Consider the following 23,464-nt stretch of genomic DNA (forward strand, 5'->3'; position numbering starts at 1 on the left):
AATATTTCCACTGCATTGCGACAAAAATAAGGTCGCAAATCCGTCTCAACACAACAGGTGCAGGTTCGTCGCAAAAAATAGTGGTAGTCGGAAGATTTTCGACCGCAACACCCGTAGGAAGATTTGCGACCGTAACACCAGTGGGAAGATTTGCGACCGTAACACCAGTCGGAAGATTTGCCAACACAGCAACACAGCACAGGTCGGAAGATTTGCGACTGATTTGCCACCACAGCACCGGTCGGAAGATTTGCGACTGCAGACCATCGCAAACTTAATGGTAGTCGCAAAACGGTCGTAATAGGGCAACAGCGACCAGCGTTTTTCCGACTACACTTTCGGTTACAAAACGGTCGCAACAACGCAACTGCAACTGTTTTCCGACCGAAAAGGCTGGTCGCAAATGCTTCATTTTCTAGTAGTGAATTGAATGCAGATACTAAGGTGTAATCTATGGTGAGTATAGGGGTGTCACTTGGTTGACATGCTGCCCAAGTACAATTCTAATTCATACGCCCAATGTGACATCTTGCCAATAGTACGTTGCTTTCTGTGCATGCTACTTCCCAGTTCCCAATCATATTTTGTTACAAGATTCTTGTATGAAACCCTCCAAACTATAGTTTTGATCGTCTGTGGGTATGGAGACCACCCTCTGCCCTCATTGCAAAGCTAGGCAGTGTTGCATGTTTCACATGGATGGTAAGCGCCTTTGAGTTTAAGGTGTAGATGCATGCCAAGTCTGAGTCCAAGCCTGAGTAGACACGAGCTTAACTCTGATTTGACTCGCTTATTATTTGTTGATTAATTTACCTAGATTTGTAATTTGTTTTCATATGGACTTTTAATAAAATTTTTATGCATAACAAAATATATGCCATTCGGTTACTTTTATAATAGTTTTACATGTAATAATTTTATTACATAGAAAATATATATCTAACAAATCAAGTAAAAATTCCAATGAGAATTGTAGCATTGTGGTATCGTGAGAGCGTCAAACAAACAAACGATCAATGAGTCTAAAAAAGCGTCAAATTAGAACATACACTATAATTAGTATTAGTGAAAGGACAAATTTATAATGCTCAACGACAATGTAACTCTGCGATCTCAAGACAATAAAGTTATTGTGAGTTCATGATAATGTATGTTACAACACACAATTCGGTCTTCAATCTGCTGTGGTCCACGTCATGTCATTCTCAAAAATCCAATGGCAAACTTCAATACTACCAGGACCCGATCCAAGTGCCACAAAAGCTCCATGACCCGGGCTCCATGATGATGTGTCTATATGGCATATGGCGACACCGGTGTTTATCTTTGCCTTGCTAGACACGTCAAGTATATCCGCCACATAGACCCTCACTTTCGGGACTGAATGACAGTAATAAATTAGATATGGGTAAAGACTTTGATGGCACGACACTGACTTCGTGAGTTTCCCACCGTTGACCCCTTTGACTTCCCCGATCATTACCTTTTTCTTTGACCCTTTAACATTCTCCGTGGTCCTAGCCACTACATCATGACCCAAAACCGAAACCGCAAAATCGACCATGTCCTCAATCGAGCCAACGCATCTCTTGGTCTCACCCGGGCTTGGTGCACGCTCACATTCTGAGAGTGTGTTGGTCAACACACGCTCCAGAACAGAGTGGTCTTGAGCCTGGAAAACTGCCTTAACGTCAGACAGTTTGTCAATGGCAAACGGTAAATTCAACGTGATGGCTCGAGGCAAAAAAGACCGTCTAGGACTCTTGTCAACGATGTCGGGCATCATCATAACCGTCCCTTTCTTTAACATTTTTTCTTTAAAAAACTTGCCTGGTTCAACCCGTTTATTTACTAAACTGCCACCGACCTTCATCGAACCGTCTTTCGAGTTAGGCTTTGTGTATCGACCAAATGTAACACCGGTTTTGCTATACTCTTTGAATGTGGTATTCAAAGCGTATATGCTAAAACCGGTTCTTTGACTTGTTGATCCTTTACCGTACTCCCTAAAGGAGTCAGACCCTTGGTTGAAAGACTTCCCATAGTTAACAAAAATCGTCTTACCCGAATCCGCTTTACTATCGTAGGAAACAAACGTATCGGTACCCGTGTTTGCTTGGTCACGATAACTAACAAACGTATCCAACCCGCCGTTTCTTCCACTGCCACCATACGCTCTAAATTCGTTTGTCGGGTTATTCCCATCGGCTGCATACGCTTTAAAACTATCATTCGCGCCATTACCAAACTCGCTGTAGTGCGAGAAAGTGGACCCAATTACATTCGACTCGTTACCATAGCTAGTGAACCCGACTGGGGTATTGTCCGCGTTCTTGCCATAGGTCGAAAACTGCTCGTTCCCAGAGTTCGTGTCATTGACATAAGTCTTGAACGACATCGGGTGGTCGATCCCATTACTAGAGTAAAACGTGAACCGAAGGTCTGGCACATTGACACTTTGCATGTACGAGGTGAAGTCACCGTTGCCGCCGGTGGCATCGGAGGCGTAGCTAGTGAAGTTGGTGGTAGCCACATTGGTATGGGGGTCATAGGAGGTGAAGCCTTCATGGTGGTCCATTGACTCGCCGCTGTATTTAGTGAAACTGTTACCTGCAAAGGTAGGGTTAAATTTCATCATCAGTTCTTTTATTGCATTAAAAGTCAAACAGACAACAAGCTGCGTCTCTAATAGCCAGGGTTAACTACAAAATTAAGGTTAAATTTCATCATTATTTCTTTTACTGTATCAAAAGTCAAACAAACGGACAACAAGCTGGCTAGTCATTTTGACGAAGCAAGAGTTAACTAAAAAGTTAGCGTTAAATTTTGTCATCAGTTTACATCTAAATAGGCAGCAGGCAAACAGACAACAAACTGCGCCGCTAGCTCTTTTTGCCTTTTTGGTGAAGTTAGGGTTACCTGCAAAGTTAGGGTTGTTTTCTGCATCCGAGTAGGTTTTGAAAGTGTGTTGGCCACCGGTGTGGTTGGTGCCGTAGTTGGAGAATCTTTTGCCGTCGTAAACGGCAAATTTGGCGTCTTTGGATGGGCCGTGATTAGGGATGGTGGGACCGGAGAAGCAGAATAAGTTGGCGGAAGAGCAGAAGGAAGCAAGGTGAGATGAAAGAGTGTGGTTGGAGGCTAGTTTTGTAAACAATGAGAATTGGAGATGCTTTGGATAGAAGAAAATCAGGGATTGGAAGTTTGTTGTAGATTTGGGTCTTCCAGTAACGGATTACATAAGATTTAGGTGAAAAAGGGTTTGTTTTGGTTGATAAATGTTGTGTTGTTTCTGATAAGATAACCTGCAAGTAATAACATGTTAAGATAAATTGCATGAAGATGAAGATGAGGAAGGAGACAATATTATATGGAACTTACAGTTAAGGATGACACAAGTAATAAGAACAAGAAGTAGCAGAGGTTGAGCTTGACTCTTGTGTCCATGTTTGATTTGTGTGTGTGTGTGTGTGTGTGTGTGTGTGGTGGTGAGATTTATGGAGGGAGTTGAAATGCTATAAATTAAGATTTATAAACATAAAATTAATTTCACTAGTATATTGATATAACATACCAAACCATTTCACTCGTTTTAAAATCTAAATAATTTTAAATTTATAAATGGTGTCGTGTAAACTTGACTTTTAGAAAAAAGTTCATATAAAGTCGGTACCACGACTAAAATTGTATGTTTTGTTTGCGAAATATATTGATGTACATACACGTACATCCAGGGAAATAATTTATAGATGATTTTTCTTATTAACTGCAAAGGCATGCCGCTTTCTAACTCAAAATCTTGTAATTAATTTGTTATCAAGCAAATAGCCGGTTTGTGTAAATGCGTGGTGTATATGTACAAAAAAAACTTGTATGTACAAAATTTCCAAATAAACCAAGTATATTTTGGTATCTTAGGAAAAGGTTTGAGTGATTTGGACAACCCATTTTCATTTCAATGTGTAGTTGGGAATTGTATAATATGGCATAGTTATGACTCACTTCCAAGTTTTGAATACAAATTAAAGCTACAAATTAGAGGACCAATAAGGGTGCTTCTTGTGACACTTTATTTCACCTTTCCCTTTTTAACAACACCTTCAAGGACCATGCTTTAGTTTTATATTAACTGACCCTAAAATTAGTTGACAAGTTAACATAGTTACATTACTTATATTTAAGGTTGTTAACAAACCTTACTTTCTTAGATTGTTAGGTGAAAATTGCAAAATTAAAACAAAATAATTTACTTCTTTATCTACGCTTCTTCTCTAATATTATCTCCTCTCTTACATGTTTACAAATACGTATAAGAATGAATGGTAGGTTTTAGTTCATGCGAAAAATGATATTAGTGTGAGAAATGAATATGAAACACTAGCTTTATTTTAGTTTTAAATGTTTAAAAATAAATGAAAAAAAATGTAAATGCATCATATCTTTTCAATTAATGTAACTAATATAACCTTAAAAAATATATCTATCTAATTAAATACCTAACTAATTTAACTATAATAATTAAAAAGATAAAAACACTATTTAGTTTCATAATTTATTTGCCTCCTCTTCATTTTATTTAACAAAAATACAATTTATTCATTTAATACTATTTCTTTATAAAAAAAACAATTTCTTTCCACTCAATTTATTAGTATATATCAACACGTAATTTTTAATAATAAATATCAAAACATATTTTTTTTTCAATTGATACACATAGAAAAATTATTGTGATAAATAATAAAAAAAAATATCATACAAATGTGTCCATTAAATATAAACAATAAATATACGACCTACACAAATTTATATAACCTACATTTGTTTTGAGCAATAAAAGCGTACAACATACAAAAAAGTATACAACTTACATATGCAATTCGACATTAACGATTATATAAACCACACAAAGATGCACATTTCCTATACGTGTGTAGGTTATGTTTTCGTGTGTAGGTTATATATTTTATTATTCTTAGAACAAGTGTAGGTTATATGTTTTTGTACATGTTGTGTATTTTTTATCGACATTTAATACAAACATGTGTAAGATAGTTTTTTTTATTATTCATCATAATGTAACTACGTGTTGATGGGTACTGATATATTGAGTTGGAAGAAATTGGTTTCGGATAGAAAGAAATTTTAATGTATGAATAAATTGTTTTGTGTAGGATAAATTTTCGTGTGTATGTTATATGTTTTTCATGTCTAGGTTATACGTTTTCGTGTACGTGTGTATTTTATTGATGTTGAATTTTGTGTGTAGGTTATATGTTTTTCGTGTATAAGTTATATGTTTTTGTGTAGCTTGTATATTTTTTGTTGTTTTTTAATACAAACACATGTAAGATAGTTTTTGTACTATTAATCACAATATAACTACGTATTGAGGGATATTAATATATTTAGTTTGAAGAAATTGGTTTTGGATATAAAGAAATTTTAATGTATGGATAAATTGTCCTTGAGTAGGATAAAATTTCAAGAGAGAAAAATAAGTTAAAAAATGTAACATCTCGAAAATACCCCATTCAAGTATTGGGCTAAAGTGTCATTTCTGGAACTTTGGGGGGTGAAAAGTAAAATTTTTGGTTTTTCGGACCCATCGCGCGACGCGATGGGCAGATAAACAGGATCAACGCGCTATGCGATGCAGATTCCCAGAAGCTAAGAAAAAGGGGGCGCCGCGCTACGCGACGACCCAGGATCAAGAGGGCATCATGCTACGCGATACCCCATTAAGTAACCAGAGACACGTGGCCAACCACGTGTCACCACGTGGCAGTACCTTAACAATTACGGCGTCCCCAAAACTTCGCCTATAAAAGGGGGCTATGGGATTTAACCCCATTCATCACAATTTCACCACCATAATCACACACTTAACATTGGAGATCGTGCCCGGCTGTCGTGAAGTTCGATTTTCTTGAAGTTCATGCAAGAATAGGAGTTCTGACGCGTCGTAAATCAGTTAAGCGAATAGGAAACAAGGTTCTGCCAATCAAGCCGTCATTCTGTATTAGTATTAACATTTCCGAGTATTTATTAAGGTATGGGTTCTACCTAAATATTATTATTATACTATGTGGCTTAGACCATAGTCAGGGGTATAGCCCAAAACCTTGATCATTATTATGATTATAAATGCAAAGGTTATAGTTAAAATAATGTTTTTTTCATGATTAAGAAACATAAGCTTTTACATACAAGCAGATATAGTAGTTTATTCATAATTAAGAAACGTAAGATTTTACATACCAGGGTTATAGTCAATTCAATGTTTCTTCTTGACGAAGAAACCTATCAATAGATATTTATTTATGAAGAATAAACTTAACATATGATTTGTAAACAAATGAAAAGACTACGAGTTTAAATATATTATTCAAACAAATGATCAGTCAAGATTTATAGCTATCAAAACCAGACTAAAGGTTTGTAGCTGGATCAAGAGACGATCCGGGTATTTATATAAACTTATTTTATTATAGATCAATCATCAATCATTCACAAGGGTTTTCAAACGAGATCACCACATCATTCAGAAAAGACAATCACAATCACAATCACAGATGAATACGTTAAATCTTTTTCAGTCAGTCAGATAAATGGGTCGTTTATCTTAAACAGTCGGTCAAATATGAGATTACGTTATCTCTAATTTTTAAGGGATTACGTGATCCCTAAGTCACAAGGTAGATAATAAAAGCAACTCAGACCGAGTACACATGTGTCTGGATCCAAACATATCTGTTAACCTATCAATCAAGGCTACGTGGCCGTAGGCTAACAGACATAACTAAAGTTCTCCAAGAAGGCATCAGTTCTTGGAGAACCATAATTGTGTGTGTATGGCAGTGGCACAAGTTCCCAGAAATAAGAGGCGTTTATGCTGAGTTAGTTACAAAACTATCTTTTCAGTCAAATGTTTTCAGAGTCAACGATTCACCAGCGTATCGCTAACGTATTTTCCCCCTCATTACTGGAAAGCAGGTATAGCAGATATAGCAAGGAATTAGTGTCATTCTTGAATATAGAAGCTCGCAGATGGAAATGACTCGATTTTAAATAAATAAAATAATGTAAACAAAGGTTTGTAAACCAAAAATACTCACTACAAACAAAATGCCATTTAGTGGCACACGTTTTTAATGACAGTTAGCTTTTGTGCCACTATTTTAGGTTTTAGTGGCACTTGGTGTATGCCACATTTGGTAAGCACACACTTTCAATGGCACATAGTATTTGTGCCACTAATACTTAGGCATTAATGGCACTTAGTGTATGCCATATTTGCTTGGCACTCACTTTTTATGGAACTTGGCATTTGTGACAGTAAATTATAGGATTTAATGGCACTTTGCATATACCACCTTTGCTTGGCACACACTTCCAATGCTACTTAGCACTTGTGTTACTAAAATAATCGGGCTGATTTTACTTGATTCCGAGCAAACCCTAAACTAAAAGCATGAGTTCGGTAATTGTTTTTTTTTTTTTTTGGATTTCTTTCTCGTGGCGACTTCGGCTATCTACCCGTGAAAACATACAAAATTTTATCTAACCTAAGTGTTGGATGTAACATTGCTGGGCATGGGTGGGTATACATTTTTTTTATCCGAGTTCACGAAAACCCACCGAGTAAACCCATAACTCATAGACATAATATAAAGTGAATCCGTAAATGAAAATGATATTTGTTTTAGTGTTACGTTTCTTAGTTTGTCAACAAATAGGTCTTAAGTGAGTTCTCCAAGTAATTTCCTTTTTTATAAAATGTAACTGTATTTTTTGGAATGGAGAACATAATAGAACCGGGGTTTATGGAGTAAGAGTAACGTGATACAACATATCTGGGTTCTGAGGCTGAGTTGTCGGACGCCGCCCACCCTCCGCCGCCGCACCGAGAACACAATATTTAGGTAAATTCTCATCCTCAATTCGTAAATTATGAATCTCCTACTCTATTCGTCAATTATTTTCTCTGTGTGTTTAATATGCATTTTTGAAACCCACTGTTTAATTATTTTAGTTAGGTTGAATGCTAGTAATAATTGATAAGGTGATTGTTGGTGTTGTAAATATTCGATTAATATCAGATACGCATGCTTTGCAACAAGAGAGGGTATTTTCGGTATTATTTCACAGTGTGAAGTCAACCCAAACCATAGAGGACTAAATTACATATCGACTTCTGTGGTTAAACAACCTATTTCCTAACAATCAATGGATGAACAAGGTATTATGAGAATTTGGGGAATTATAGAAACAAAGGTGCTACTAGTGGGTCTTGTATCTATACTTTGGATTTAGTAAACTTTGGAATAGGATCAATGATATTTATAGTTGGGGTAATTTCTTTTTTAAGCTTAATTGGTTTAGCTGTGTTGAATTTCATACTCTGTTTAATGAAGCCATTTAATTGATGGAAGTGTTTATAGTTCATAGACTGAGTTTTGAGATCTTATCTGCAATTGTTTCAATCTTTGATTTGCATTGGTGTAATTTTTAGTGGAGCACCAAACGGTTAATTAATTTCATCTGCACAAGCTAAATCTCAATATCTTGGGCAAGGGCAAATCTGTCATTTGGAGTCTTTCATATTTGAATTTATCAAGTGATGGCTGTAACAAGGAGTAAAATATGAAAAATGGAATGGTTTCGCTTTATAGAGGGCTTGCAGCTATATATTATGCCTTAGTTTTTGCATGCTTTTGGGTGTTGTCAACTCTTGCAGTTATATATTATGCCTCACTATTTGTATAAACAGTCTCAGTTATTAGGTACTCTTGCAGTGGATAACGTGAGGATTTTTTAGTACCATCCTTTTTATTTTTTCAATTTTTAAAATGAATAATGTAAACAACCCCATAATACGGGGATAAAAGCTAGTTAAATATAAAAAGATATAATGTGTATATAGTTTAATTTATAAAAATATACAAATCCCATAATGATCTATAGAAAGACATATAATTTATATGAATAATTAATTGTTCCCTCCTAATTTTTATAGAACAAAAATTAAAATATTAGAATTTCCCACCTTAATTATTTCCCCCCTAAATCCCAGTATATGGCTATATGCAACCCCATAATTCAAGCATCGTATTTTTAGGTTTAATCAAGCATCTGCAATCATCTGATGTCCGCCTGCAATCATCCGACCTGCTACCATCATCATTGAAATTACGTATCTCCTCAATTTTGTCTTTCCGTTGATCTGCAAATCGTTCGGTGATTGGGGAGATCAGAATAAGGTTGGTCGTTGATCATTTGGTCTCATTTACAAGTGAATATGCCAATAACATAAAAAATTTTGTTTACAGTTAACATGTGAACAAAGCTTCAACATGATTTTATTAATTGTTTATTGGGGAGATCGGAATAAGGCCGTTACATTAATTATTGATTTTGTTTTCTACTAACAAGTAAATCTGCCAGTTACATTTAAAATTTTGTTTGTGGGTTGGGGATTTGGTGAATGCTATCCTAAAGAAGAATCTAATTTGCTGTGAATTTTGATATTGTTTGTTAATGGTTTATGAAGTTGAGCATGTTTTATGTCATGTACACCAAGTGTTTGATAGAATGTTTGAGCGAAAGCCACCAGAACATGTTTTCTTCAAACTGTTTCGGTACAAGCCATAATCACAATTTTGGTACTTTGGCGTTTTATTCTAAGTGTCTCCTTGTCACTTTGTCACAAAATAGTTATTTTGGAAACTTATAATCAATGATCGAACATGGAAATTTATTATAATTTTATGATCCAAAAGTAGGATCATGCTCTCCTAAATAATTTTTCATTGCACCACCTGACAGCCCAGTCTCATTTCTCAACTTGTTTGATGCACCATCAGCCACTGTTATGGCAGGACCGCAGTTGCGATTTAGGTACTGTAGTTTTTTTCTTTTTTTTTTGTTGGTGAATGCATTAGGCTTCCTGTTCTTATGACTTTCAATTAGGATGAACTGGAGCCTGAATGTACGATTTTGAGTCACAATAAGGCCTTAAAGTTTCTATGATGTGGATATTGTCGTTGTTGATGATTACTCTCTTTGACAAAGGTTGAGAAAGCTACATTAGACCATGGAGTAGGCGATAAATAAAAAGGGCAGTAAAGGGCCTCCAATTTGAGTTTTTAGAACAAGATTAGTTGTATGTAATCTGAACCTATTTCTTGAAATTGAGTTTTACTTTTTAGCTTGTGGTGTAGGAGCATTAGACCAGTTGATTTTTAGGGTTTTTAATGCCTATGTTTACTTCAGTTGAACCAATTGTATGTAAAATTATTCTACTACCGAGTAGGAGGCTTTAGTTCTTCTAAATTTGGATAATCTTTATTTTATTATTGCGATTGTCTTTATTATGGTTATGAGATACGAATGATTAGAGTTCTTTTGTATCTATAAAGATAATTTATGGTACTTAACACCTTATGAGGATTTCATTATTCCATGGATTATAGAAACTAATAATTAGAGTAAACTATGAGGATTTCTTTTGGTAATAAAACTTTATTTTATTTTTAAAAAAATAATCGAAGTTTTATATAATTTACTATAAAACGATTACAATAAAGTGGCAGGCAAACGGGCAACAAGCTGCGCCGCAACCCCCTTTTGAACAGCAAAGCCAATCCTGCTAAAAACGAAGCTTTGGGACCTAGAAGCTGAAGAGGTTCCGTGTACGACGCGCTAAACCCTACTCAAAAATTTCACAGCCTCTGGAGCCAGAAAACCAAATGTATCAAAGGCAAATGGTAGAAAGACATGTTGATTATATAAACAAACTTTCTCGTGTTTAACAACTTTGCCCGATTCAGCCTTCAACGCAGCCTGACCCACAACAAACCCACGGTCCCTGAGCCCAACAAGAGGAGACACTCCTGTAAGATCCACACAGGCGTGTTTCCCCCCTGCCCACCCGAACACAAGAATATCAGCTGGTCGTAAAGTAGACATCCCTTCAATAGGATTCGTGAGAAAGTTAACAGGGGCCTCCTTTTTAGCAGAAATCCCTGCCCGTTTAAGAACATCACACAGAACATCCCTAACCAGATCATGTCTGTATTTAAAGCCACGCAATTCTTTGCAATGCACCGCATGGTCACCAAAAGAATCCAAACTGACCTTGCGACAAATTGGGCAAGGTTCATCCGTCGGGAACATAGGGATCATTAACCGATACTTAAGGATAGCCCGATACTCCAAACCCGACATACGTTGGCCTAATCCTTCAATGGGGATAGCCGTTAGAAAATCCTGAGCCCGAGGAGCCCGAAGGCATTCAAACACCGCCTTTTGGCGAGGGGATAGATCAAACTTTATTTTATGTTAGTTATAAATCTTGATCCACTAATATGTTCATCACCTCACAGGATTGTCTTGAATTATTGAACAATCTCATTCGTAGTAATGCATCCAACCAGGTTTTGGTTAATTCTTTTTGTCATAATATTTTGATTGGGTTTAAGACTTGTATATATTAATAGTATTATGTCATGTTTAACCATGCTATAGGTGTTGCTAAGGGAGACTATAGGGTTTGACTCTATAATATTCATTTTGAGATAGATACAACTTTTCTCAACAAAAGGTTAGTCTATATTGTTTAATATTTGTTTTGACAAATCTTTTATATTGATGGCTGTTTGATTACTTGTTTTATTTAATATAAACGACGGCAGTAGACGGTATATCAGCTTTGCGTTTTAGATTACTGATAAATGAAGGTCCCAAAGATGATCCCACGAAACAAATTAATAAATCAACTAACAAAACAGTTATTGATTTGTTATATATATATATTTATTTTCACTTTTATCAGTTATTGATTTGTTATATATATATATTTATTTCTATAGTTTTACGTATTTCGTTTCTAATAATGCAGATAAACGTTTTGGACCATCTGCTAATGCTAGGAGTTGAAAGTCAATGGGCTTTGATTGTTGTTCATTGCGCAGTAAGTTAATGAAGTTAAAATATCTTTTTGCTTTATCTTACTTGAAGACATGAATGATATTAATATGTATTTCTTGTATTACATTTTTAGGCTTCTAGATGCATTGGTGGTTTTCTTTTTGGGCATCACCAGAACCTAGACACACTTGCAAGCAAATTTGTTGGTGACGAGCTACAAGTGAGCCCGATCTGAACTCGCTTTTGAGAATTATTTTATAGACTTCTAGCATGCAAGAATTCATTGCAGCTGATTATGTTTTTAAAAGCTTTTGTGAGGTTCTTATTTTAAAGATCATATGTGAACACTACTATTTTTATTGTATATATACTGATTTTGTAGGATGCTAAAATGAATTCATTTGCTACATTTTGGTTGAACAAGGAAATGCACATGGTCAGAAGATGCTAACATCCACCTTAATTCCTTAACGTTTGCCAATGACAGCGACTTGGCACCCTAAGATAAACAAACTATCCACGTTTGATTTATTTGTCTTAATATTGAATTGTCTTGTTCAGTTAATATACCTTTTCTATTCAATCATATGATATTATTATATGTTATATATATCTGTTTTAGTTTAATGATTGAGTGACTGGAAATTTAACAAAATTAAAGGTTTTTATATGATTTTCAACACCCCCTTTGTGCTTTTGAGTTAAAAGGTTTCAGTTTATGTAAAAAAAAAAGGAAAAGTGTGTTTCAAGACTATGTTTCTTGAATTTGACACCTGATCTCAAGAAATTGGTGGTTTCCATTAAAATCCACAATTTTTATTTTGTGTTTCAGTATTTGTCATTAAACTGAACATAATATTGTTTCATATGACATGGATTATTGTTATTTTGGGTAAAAGAAAAATTGTTGTTCAAGATTAGAAGTTTCGTTTTCTTTAATTTTACACTTCATTTTAAAGAAAATGTTGTGTTCAACTTTTCTTCTTTGGGTTTCATTATTGATTCATTGTTGATCAATCTGACACGGTTTGCTCTAATGCATTATGCGTTCTTTTAATTTTGTATAAAAAATTTATCTTTATACGTTAATCATGTTACAGGTTGATTTAAAACAGGATACATTAACACTGCTATAACTTTTGGTTTGTTGCTTGCAAGAAGGCTATCTTTGACCAAGGCAATGTTCTACACTGTTATGCAGACCCTTGAAGCCATATGTGTTGCGGGTGTGGTCAAGGGTTTCATGGGATCCGGTTCAACACATTTGGACAATTGATCTTTAAAATTTTGTAGACTTGCATTTAAGGTAATATGTTGGTTTTTTGTCTAATTGTTACGTGTTCGGGCCATTTTCTTACACATGTTTTTCTTTCGAATCAAGAACAATAACTTCTATTAAAAACAAACTTTTAGATTTTTTTTTAAATCAATGCTAACAATTGTTTATATGGTGATGATGGCAGGAGAAATATCATGAGAAGCTTTGGAGTTAAGTTTTTTGAAAGTGAAATTCCCACCCAAAAGAAAGTTTAGACTTATCGTGTAAACAATTGAAATTTGGAATATATTACTTGTTACATAGTTTTTTTCAAGCACTTGGAATATGTTTATGACTGAACTTATTATTGAAGTTATAATATTATGATTTCTACATTTATAATTTTATCGAAATTTTATTCTTACATTTCATATCGTAAACACTGTGATTTATATGGAAAAATTATATGCAAATTAAAATAATTTATTTAAATAGAAACAATTTTTAGTGACACAAGATTTGTGACATAAAAGTTGTTTTTAGATTGTGGCAAAAAGAAAGTGCCACTAAAACTAATACGAATACGTATCCAGGTCTGTTTTATAAAGGCACAAAATTGTGTCACAAAAGTCTTTCTTTATATTGTGGCAAAAAAAATGTCACTAAAAGCTCAAAAACTTTATGCGGCACATTGAGAAAGTAACACTAAAATGCTTTAGCGTCACCACTTCTAGTAGCACTTATTTTGTGTGCCGCACATTCTTGCAGGAGTCTTTAGTGGCACTTTTTTGCTTTATAGTAGCAATTTTTTTATGTCACAATATGACATTTTTTTGTAGTGACTTGGATATTATTTATCCAAAAGATTTCACAATAAATTAATATTTTATTTAACCAAAGACTTCCGCTAATAACCCGCAACTCTGATATATTTTCAAAACAGGTACCAACTACGGGGGTCACGCTTAGGCCCTAAGTCAGGGTGTGACATAAAAATAAATGAGTTATTAATATTTTCCAATTATAATAGTTTGATTAGTTATATTAATTGAATAGATAATTACTATGATTTAGAAAAGACAAAATAGCAAAACTAGTCTTTTATGTTTGTACCTTTTTTCAATAGACGTCATTTAGCAAACTTAAAAGCATAAAACATTCTTTATATTCAAAAATTTTTTCACATTTTGTCCTTTGACCCTAACCTAGTTAAGTTTTCTTGTTAAATCTGGTCATAAAGATATTTAAAAATAAAATCTCTCTCTCTCTCTCTCTCAATCTTCATCCTCATCTCCATAACACTTACAAAATTTTATTCTCCCACCTTTCAACCACCGCTCCTCCGGACAACACCTCCAGCATCCACCCTAACACCACAAGCGGACGTTGGCAATGTGGCCGGCCACCACCATCGCCCAACCCAAAACCGTAACCCTAGCCGCTACACCACAACCTCCATCAGCCACCAAATAACACCTTACTTTCTTCATCCGTCATCAACCACCTACAACCAGCCTCGAATCACAACCTCAAACACTGCATCACAATCTTAGATAAAGCCATCTAAGAAATTGAAGCGAGGGTCAATTTCTTCATCGATTTCCGCCGCCATCAAGTCTTTGTTTCTACCAGTTAATTGAATAAAATGAAACCCTAGAACTTGAATCGGAGATTGAAGGTTTTGATATATGTTAATCTTAATTTTGAATTGAAACCCTAGGTGGCTCTTACTCGCCACAACTTGTATCCGGCATTGTTGCGGTGGTGGTTTAGTCATCTAGCGGTGACGGTGATGGTCAGGGTGGCCGGATTTAATGGTAGCCGGAGATGGGGGTTTGGGGGATGGATTTGATGGCTTGCAGTGGCCATGGTGACACATGTTGGCAGTGATAAGCGGTGGTGGTGTTAGGGTGAGTGGTAGAGGTGATCGCCAGAGGAGTGACGGAAGAAATGATTGTATGTGTGTTAGAGATGAAGATGAAGATTGGTGGGTTAAAAAAGAGAGAGGGAGAGAGAGAGAGATTTTATTTTTAAATATCTTTATGTTTTTATTTTATTATTAAGTAAATTTACAAAACTACCCTCATATGTAATGTACATGACCAGATTTAACGAGAAAACTTAACTGGAAAGGTCAAAGGACAAAACGTGATAGAGTTTTTGAATATAAAGGATGTTTTATGCCATCAGGTTTGCTAAAGGACGTCTATTGAAAAAACGTGCAAACATAAAGAACTAGTTTTGTTATTTTGTCTATAATTTATTAATTATATTAATTAAAGAGGGAGAATGCATTTATATTTTTTTTATTTATCTTTAATCATTTAAAACCTAAAATAAAACTAGTAGCCCATATTCATTTCTCGCATTTCTCGCAGTAATATCATTTCTTGCCTGAACCATCCCTGAATATGTAAATATTAACTTTTTTTTAAATAAAAATGTTATATTTTAATGAATGAGAAAGAACAAACATATAATAAAAATGGATATTATGTGCATTTTAAATTAAATATTTGAGTTGGAGGTGGTCAAAGATGTTGTGGTTGCGGATCGGCGTAGGGGGATTGACGGGAGGGCTAAAGTGAACTTGAGTTAGAAACGGAATTCGTTGTTACCGGCTGAGTTGAACGAGATGCATTTGTGTCAAAATTTGGTGCGTGATGTACCGACTATAGGCCGACCTAATGTTTAGAGATGCGTGGTGAGCGGGATGGGGGTTTCTTGGTTAAATGTGTTCGGAAGTTGTTTTAACTACCTGGGCCCATCAAATGAGCGGTTAGTGATTCCATAGAACAAGTCACTTCCAAGAAAGGTTAACATTTTTTTTTGTTGGAAGGCTTATTTGAATAGGCACCCTACTAAGGATGCCTTCCAGCGAAGAAATGTGTCAGTAGGACTAATTCTAACTCAGGAAATGTTATATATACCCCCAACTTTAAGTGTATTTTCCTCCGGCAATATAATGTTGATCGATGTCGAAACTTCAATCAAAAATATTTATAAAAATTACCTTTACTAGCTAAGGCAAGTAAGGTGTCGAATCTACAGGGAATCAGTGGAAAGCGCCAATCAAGTTCATTGTTTATTTATTAATTAACTAACGCGGACAGACGATGTCAAGCAGTTTAATGAATTGTTTTAATGAAAATACGGTCACTTCTTAGTTGTAAAGCAATATCTGAAAAGTGTGACTACACTTTATGTTCAGGTAATGCAAAGAACTGTATAATTGTAACCCCTATCTCATAGATAACCACATAGACATAGTTCGTTAATTAATTTTGATAAATAATTACCAGACACATTGGTTTGGCTATGATGATTCACGGAACTTAATCCGACGAATTGACACAACTAAACACGGTATGTCTAATTACCAGTTTATTAGTATAGGAACCCATATAAATTAGTGATCAAAGGTAGATGGTTCAATTACTATAAGAACTTAAAAATATTGATGAACACAAACCAATTGATTGATAAGAAACAGAAATTCCAGAAAAACAACTGTTTAATCAATTTAAATAAACGCAAAGCTATATTAACCGAATGATTATATCAAAACTTAATCCAATCATAGACAGAAGTCACAAAAACCATTAGTTCACATAAACCCGACACCTAAAGTGGTCACGAGAGGGTTAACCTTGCCTCTGCATCATGACAAAAATCCTCCCAGAGTTGTAGAGAGAAACCTTCTTATGAGAACTCTGCATTGCCATCAAAAGATAACCTCTAAAACCATACTTGTCATCACCTTTTGGGTATGTTTAGCAAAACTAGCAGGTAGCTGTACTTGGAAGCTGGTGGCTGGTGGCTGGAAGCTGGTAGCTGTAGCTTTTTAGATATATTTAAATGTTTGGCAGAGTAGCTGGAGCTTTCAATAAAATGTATAAAATGACCAAAATGGGCATAACTAAAAATAATAATATTAAATATACTTATTTGGAAGGTTATTTAAAAAGTAAAATACTAAAAACTTGTAGCTCTTTCTAAACACTACTAGTTGGAGCTTCAAGCTTTAAACTTTTTTTCATGACCTAAAAGCTTCAAGCTCCTTTAACCAAACAAGTCTTTTAATTGAGTGTGAGCTTTTTTTTAAAGTTTGAAGTTTGAAGCCCCTAAAAGCTCCTTGCCAAACATACCCTTTATCTATAATTCCTAACGAGGCCTTAGGCTGCAATCTGAGTTTCTTGTGGGCCAATCTCATAACATTTATGTAAGGCCCCGTTCCCAGAAGCCTTACTTTGGTGTTGGATTTACTCATAAACACAGTTCTAAATATCAGAGTTAATTAAAACTTCACGGAATAATTTAAAACTTCAAACATCACATTACAAAACATTCTTTTTTGTCTTAAAATACAATTTGTCTTTCATAAACATTAATTAAAACAGTCATGGCACTTCATCGTGGATGCCAGTCTCTTCAGTTCATGCCATGTGTCCCTCCTCAAGCCAGCTGCCTCAACCTTTTGCTTGCGTGCATACTAAAAGTCAGCTACGCTGAGTAAGTTCTAGTTAATCAATTAACATGCATTACATTCATATTCTCACCCATACACATCTGAAGATACGTATTCATATCTTACTTACTATTACTTCCTTCATGCATACTTTACATTCATGCATACGTACCTACATACTTTCTTTCATAAAACCCTATGGTATACCATAAGCTATTCTATCCTAAACATCACAGATATTATAAGGGTCTGGTCCCTAACATCTCAGATATTGTAAGGGTCTGGTCCCTATCATCTCAGATATTATGAGGGTCTCGTCCCTAACATCTCAGATATTGTAAGGGTCTGGTCCCTAACATCTCAGATATTCTAAGGGTCTGGTCCCTATCATCTCAGATATTATGAGGGTCTGGTCCATATCATCTCAGATATTATAAGGGTCTGGTCCCTTCTGTCTCGAATATCCCTACATTTATGATACGTGCATACTTTACGTATCTTCTAGTTATAAATACATACATACTCGTTCATACAATCATTATGTAATAATACATTCAATACAACCACACACGTATCATACACTTGCCAATCAAGTTAGTGTATTATCTATCACATAGGAGTATGCACACAGCCCCGAAAACATAACAGATAAAGGGGGCTAGAACTCACCTGGAGTCGGTTTCTCTCGCCGTTAATGGTAATGCCCTTCCTTAGTTGTGCACGGCTAACTGTACAATACATTATGCGTGTCAACTATCCATTACTACTACTTCCTACATCTAAGTTAATGAAACCCTCAGCTAACGGGGGTCCGGGAATAGCGCCCCTAGTAGCGGGGTCTAGGGGCGGCAGCCCCTAGCAGGGTCCAAGGGGCAAAGCCCCTGGCCAGGGTTGAGCTGCCAGGTTAGTTTGAAAAAATTTTATTTTCATTAACAATCCTTTAACAAAAATGCATCAGAAAATGGATTTTAATGAAATTTCGCCTACCCTTTTCGCATGGAATTTCACTTGGAATTTCGCATGGAATTTTGCTTCGCATGGGAAGGTTTCGCTTCGCATGGCCATTTCACTTAGCATGGCCATTTCGCTTCGCATGCTTATTTCGCTTCGCATGGCGTGCGATGCGAAATTCTTGGATTTCGCATGGCATGCGATGCGAAGCCCTATTTCATGCGGAAAACCCCTTTTTACTTCGTTTTTACCATTTTAAGGCCATTTTCCTCCGAGATTCTTCCTTAGGACCCGATTCTACTCTTTTTATGGGTTTTGGGTTATACCAACTTTGTATACCCGTGTTTTCAAGGTCCGGATAACACCTTTTGTTCTAAAACACACCCGTGAGGCTAAAACTCACCAAGTTTATGTTTTTCTTACATTTCACAACCCGATCTATCATTATATCGGCTTGCATATCGATTCTAACCATAAAATTTAACCCTTTGGCCGAAGCTTACCTTTTGCTCCAGGTTCGGTTCAGATCTGGACAACCCGAAGATCTGGACGTGTTTCTTGGTGTTTGATGACGTTTACTATAAGGCCCCGTTCCCAGTGACCCTACTTTGGTGTTGGATTTACTCATAAACACAGTTCTAAAATCAGAGTTAATAAAAACTTTCGCGGAATAATTAGAACTTCATGCATTACATTACAAAACATCAAATCATGTCTTGACATACAAGTTGTCTTTTCATAAACATTAACATAAAATAGTCATGACACTTCTTCATAGATGCCAGTCTCTTTAGCTCGTGCCATGTGTCCCTCCTCAAGCCAGCTGCCTCAACCTATTTGCCTGCGTGCATACTAAAAGTCAGCTACGCTGAGTGAGTTCTAGTTAATCAATTAACATACATTACATCCATACCTTATTTACTATCACTTATTTCATACGTACTTTACATACATGCATACGTTCTTACATACCTTCTTTCATAAAACCCTATGGTATACCATAAGCTATTCTACATTAAACATCACAGATATTGTAAGGGTCTGGTCCCTAACATCACAGATATTATAAGGGTCTGGTCCTTAACATCACAGATGTTATAAGGGTCTGGTCCCTTCTGCCTCGAATAACCATATAACCATACCTGTCTCGTCAATCATCCATACATTTATCATACATGCATACTTTACCAATCTTATGTATATAATATATATATATATGCTCATTCATACAATCATCATATAGTAATAACATTCAATACATAGTCATACGTGTATCATACACTTATCAATTAAGTAAATGTAATAACTATCACATAGGAGTATGCACACAGCCCCGAAAGCATAACAGATAAATGGGCTAGAACTCACTTGGAGTCGGTTTCTCTCGCCGTTAATGGTAATGCCCTTCCTTAGTTGCGCACGGCTAACTGTACAATACCTTACGTGTGTCAATTATCCATTACTACTACTTCCTACATCTAAGTTGATGAAACCCTCAGCTAACGGGGGTCCGGAGGCAACGCCCCTGGTAGCGGGGTCTAGGGGCGGCAGCCCTAGCAGGGTCCAAGGGGCAGAAAATGGATTTCATGAAATTTCGCATGGAAGAATTTCGCTTCGCATGGAATTTCGCTTCGCATGACTTTTTCGCTTCGCATGACTGTGCGATGCGAAATATTGATTTCGATTCGCATGGCTGTGCGATGCGAAATCGACTTATGCGAAAATACCTCCTTTTCTTCATTTTTTGCCATTTTAAGCCAAATTACTCAGTGACTCTTCCTTAGGACCCGATTTTACCCTTTTTATGGGTTATGGGTTGTACCAACTTTATATACCCGTGTTTTATGAGGTCCAACCATCACCTTTTGTCCTATAACATACCCGTGGGTTATAACTCACCAAGTTTATGTTTTTCTTACATTTCACAGTCCGGTCTATCATCCTATTAGTTTGCATGTCGAAACTGACTAAAAACTTAACCTTTTAAACCGAAACCTACCTTTTGCTTCGGGTTTGGTTCGGATCCGAGACGACTCGAGGATCTGGACGCGATTCTTGGGGTTTGATGACGTTCACACACGAGGTCCTTTCTTCTTTTAGTTCGGGATTGGTTTCGGGTGTTAGAGAGAAAGTGTGTGTGTTTCTTGAGTGTGGGAGTTGTGTAAAGAAATGAAATGGAGAAGAAGATGGGATATATATAGGGGGTCTAAGGGCCCCACCACCCACTTCCCATTCCAACCAAATCTTATTCCAAACCTAAACACGCACATAATTAAACTAACGACACACAGTTAATAATAAACTTTATGTTATTTATTATTTAACAGAAGTTGGATGTTACATTTACACACGAGGTTCTTCCTTCTTTTGGCTCGGGATTGGATTCGGGTGATAGAGAGAAAGTGTGTGTGTGTTCTTGAGTGTGTGTGATGGTGGAAAGAAATGGAATGGAGAAGATGTTTGGGGTATGAAGAAACGTGGATCTACTCACTGGTAGCAGATCTACTTTCCTCGGGTGTGATTAAACTATTTCACCGATGGTTCTTCTGGATCCGAGTTCTTCCACCTACAAAATGAACAGCGCCGTTACTTACCCCTCAGAAAGGGACAGAGGGGTCCTCTTTGGGGTAACCCTCCGGCGTGAGAATCAGTATCTTTTGGAGAAGATAATAATGTTTGTAGGTAAGTCAATCTCAAGAGTATTGCTGAATCGCTGAATACCCTTGATGATGTGACTGTGTGTTTTTCTGTAACTGACTGTGAGTGAATATAATTCAATATGATTGAATGTGATATCACTGCTTGTAACTGTCAATGATTGAGTGTGAATGAATGTGTCATCAAAGTGGAGTTGATGCTGTATTTATAGTGCTAGGGTTTCCACTGGTTGGGCTCAGCCTCGTTGGCCTCCTCCAACCGCACTGCGCCATGTGTCCTCTGGGACACCTGGCGCTTTCTCGTTGGTTGTAATCATGTGGTAGCACATGTGTCATGCTGAGTTGTCGACCTTTCATTTGGCAGCTGTCAACATCAGCATATTCTTACTCCTTAAAAAGATGCCTTCTAGAAGATTGTCTGACGTGCACAATCAAGGTTGCCCTAACCCTGATTTGGATAAGGACGAGGTTGATTATGTGCACGTGTGATATGCGCCCATCCTGAGGATGCGCGAAGTCTTCTTTTTATTCTCACGCGCAGATATTTCATGCGCAGGTGTGATATGCACGAGCGTGTGATATGCGCCGCGCGCTGGTGTGCCACGCGCATATGTGACGCGCGAGCATATGTGATGTACAAGAGCATGCGATATGCGCCGCGCGCATATGTGATGCGCGAGCATATGATGCCTGAGCATGTTTTGTATGCGCCATGCGCCTGGGTTTTGGCTTTGTGCCTTCATAATGTCTTTATCTTGTGGGTTGACCCGCCTTGCTTGGTGTTGAGGCGGGTACATACCTCTTCAAGCCCCCCCAGTCTAATGTGTGTCTTATCTCGCGCGAGCGCGGTAAGATAGATATTAGACTCACTGAATTGTCCTTTTGTAGGGGGTTTTGTCGTTTTCTTGGTTGTTTCCATCGTCGCGCGAAGTTCTATCCATTTGGTTGAAAACGAAAGGTCCAAACACGTGGTTGGTTGGTGATGACGTGCGCCGTAAACGTGTCAGACGTTTCGTGTGCTCGAGGTGCTACAGTTGCCTTTCACGTCCCCTCACAGCTGTCTTGAACACGTGTCGCACTCGCATTGGTTTGTACCTGCGAGTGAGGGCGCGTGTCTGTTCCGTGGCAGGTCGGTTACATCTTTTTGTCCCCTCACACAGCTGTTAGGGACACGTGTCGCGCCTTCGTTGGGTTGCCCCTGCGAGTGGGGGCGCGTGGAATCCGATCAGCTGCCACTTTTCTCTCTCCTGGTCCTATAAAAGCAGGCCCTTAGGAAATTTTTATCTTCATCTTCATTGTTTCTAAAATTCAAATTTCTGCTTTCAAATTCTGATTTGAGTGTTTACATCGATTGTAATCCTCGATTATCGGCTATTACAGTTGTATGTCTGATAGTTCATACTCGTCTAGCCCTTCAATCACCTCCGTTGCCTCTCGAAGACGCCGTGTGAAATCTGTGGTGATGTCGACATTGAAGCAAAAAGGAAAGGGGAAGAAGGTTGTTGAAACCACATCGGAGGAAGTAGGGAGGACCAAGGCTACCAAAAGGTGGAATGAAATCCCCTGCAAATTGAAGCAGGCCGATCTCGACAACCTCATCGCCTCTCAGGGCTTTCCCACCCTGTTTGGCTGCATGTTGCCTAGGTCCGGGCAAACGGCGGCGGACCCGCCTGCCGGCTATATATCCCTATATAGCCACTTTTTCACCCACTGCAACCTTCGTCTCCCGATGACAAGGTTTGTGGGTGCACTGTTGAAGTTCTATGGGATTCACATATCCCAAGTCCATCCGTTTGGACTCGTGCGCGTGACTCACTTTGAGTTCATGTGCAAATCCCAGCGCGAGGAACCCACTCCTCGGCGCTTTCAATATTTTTATAAGGCCAAGATCCAAGACAATTGGATCTCTTTTATTCCTCGCAGTCAGAAGGTGAAGTGCTCCACTGCTTCATTCAAGAGCCTTCATGACTGGTCTGAGAGGTTTTTTTACATTAAGGCCGGTGTGATCCCCATCCGTATGACCATGCGCTCTATCACTTCTGCGCCTGCGGATGAGGATGTCCTCAAGAACCCAACTGGCGCATGGGTTAAAAAGCTGACCGCCGAACCATCCCCCGCGAAGAAAATTTGCGAGGAGGCGCTGGTTGGGGTCGGCATGAGCAGGCTCTGGGCCGACAGCGCGCTTGAGCCCGTTATCCAAGT

The 23,464-nt window shown here is 37.3% G+C and overlaps 1 pseudogene across 1 annotated transcript in view; it reads right to left on the reverse strand.

Moving 5' to 3' along the window:
- Nucleotides 1–1,173: 1,173 nt before the first annotated feature.
- LOC143633031 (polygalacturonase 1 beta-like protein 3) overlaps nucleotides 1,174–23,464 on the reverse strand; it is a 35,556-nt pseudogene continuing 13,265 nt past the window's right edge. The window contains exons 6-7 of the transcript XR_013153614.1: nucleotides 2,920–3,302; nucleotides 1,174–2,610 (exon numbers count right to left, since the gene is read on the reverse strand). The product of XR_013153614.1 is annotated as a polygalacturonase 1 beta-like protein 3 (transcript). The remainder of the gene's footprint in view (nucleotides 2,611–2,919; nucleotides 3,303–23,464) is intronic.

Source organism: Bidens hawaiensis, unplaced genomic scaffold (genome assembly GCF_021521415.1).
Source record: "Bidens hawaiensis isolate Kalapana, Puna unplaced genomic scaffold, B.hawaiensis_p1.1 tig00006604_1, whole genome shotgun sequence".
In the NCBI taxonomy this organism is placed as follows: Eukaryota; Viridiplantae; Streptophyta; class Magnoliopsida; order Asterales; family Asteraceae; genus Bidens; species Bidens hawaiensis.